The following is a 1,880-nucleotide window of genomic DNA, read 5'->3' as shown; positions in this document are numbered from 1 at the left end:
AGGCCATGCAAGCAACCATAAGCTAAAACAACCCCCAGAATGCACCAAACGATGCGCAAAAACGGACAGGCAATGCTGTTGACCTAAGCACATCATTGCTAGCTAGGCATGGGCAATACTGTATGTGCTCGGGCCGGGGATAGCAAGAAGGGGCCTCTTAATGCCTATCTCTGATCCTATACGACCAGCACTAGCCGGGCATGGGCACCAATCGTACCTCAGAGAAGACAAGTCTTATGTTGATGCAGTGTACGAAGCTACCCCGCCCACACAAAAACGCTAGCCAGGTATGGCCGGCATCTTTTATGCTTCCAAGATAATTTCAACACGCCATGATGATACTGAATGTCTGACAATGCTTCCTGATAATGCTTGCTTCCTCAGCGTCATCAGTGCTAAACCAATGCTAGCTACGCTTAGGCACCAACCGCACGTCTAACAAGGATAGACTAGCGTACCATAGTAGTATCACAAAAAGCAACACATGCCACTTTAACGCCTATCGTTTCCCAATCATCAGCACAAATCAAATGCTGGCTAGCACCAGTAGCACGTCAAACATAGATCAGCAAGCACATCATCATCGAATTGCCACACAAACAGCACCATCCCAAACTTCCAAAGCTAGACCACAACCCTGGATCGGTGTCGCAGAGACCTAACGAGGCATCCCCACACCACGCCAAGGCCCCCACTCGGAGGGGTATTATGCCACCGACTAGGAATCAAGCAACAGTCACCCAAGCTCGCGCTCAAAGGCAGTCTGGCACCTTCATCCCTTGCCATGCTCACCCACTGCTCCCCCCCTATATATACATATTGCACAAGGAGCTTGGTGACAGCAACACCCATTGCTTTCCCTGAGGATGTATATTTCTTAGTATGCGCACGGCGTCGAGGCACAGGTGAAGCCAACGGCGCTAGTTTCTGCGCCCTATGTCGAGGAAAATCAAGGCAACGGGCTAGTGTATGGGCACAACGTCGAGGAGACTCAAGGAGATGGGGCTATTTTTCAGGTCACCGTTCGAGAAATCAAGGCAACGTGTTGGGGGGGATGGCCTCTTTCATGGGTCGTGGGGCTTGGCTTGGCTTGCCTCGTGTGTGCTCGATACAGCCTCACGATTCTTATTTGCCCATCAACCATGCCGGGCACCTATGAGAATGAGACCCCATGGTACCCCCTATATATACATATTGCACAAAGAGCTTGGTGACAGGAACAGACATTGATTTCCCTGATGATGCATAATTTTTGGACACACACGACTTGGGGGCGAGGGGACACGGGAGTGGGGCGCCAATGGGGGGCGTTTTGGCCCCATTTTCGTCAAGAGCGGGCGTCTTGGCCATGCCTCGAGCGTGCCAGCCTCGAGAGCCTTGGGCGCTGGACATCCTTGGGGCGCCAATGGGCAGCAGTCCCATGGTTCCCCTATATATACATATTGCACAAAGAGCTTGGTGACAGGAACAGATATTGATTTGCCCAGGGATGCATAATTGTGCGAAATCGTCCATAACTCGCTCGAATTAATTCGGATTGACACAAAATTTTGTAGGGATGCTTTTTATTATAAATGAAAAGCTTTGAAATGAAAAAAAAAAACAAAATGTCATGTTTGAGGCGTAAATGTTTGTGTCCTATCCTTGGTCACGCCTTGAAGCGTTGGTTCCCTACTTGTTGGAATGTCGCTCAAATCAAGTAGGAATGCCATTGAAACATTGTGTGGGTCATTGTTAACATAGACGAATGGACTTGAAATGAAAATATATCATATTTGGGTTTTTGTCCCTGTCGCCTGGTGATAGGCAGGCAGATAAGGCTTTTAGGTATTCATAGGTGGCTTAGATGAACTCGAAAGAACACGAGTTGATCGGATTGG

The sequence above is a fragment of the Lactuca saligna genome, unplaced genomic scaffold (genome assembly GCF_052625555.1).
Source record: "Lactuca saligna cultivar CGN05327 unplaced genomic scaffold, ASM5262555v1 scaffold_387, whole genome shotgun sequence".
Classification (NCBI taxonomy): domain Eukaryota; kingdom Viridiplantae; phylum Streptophyta; class Magnoliopsida; order Asterales; family Asteraceae; genus Lactuca; species Lactuca saligna.
This window is presented reverse-complemented; position numbering follows the sequence as displayed.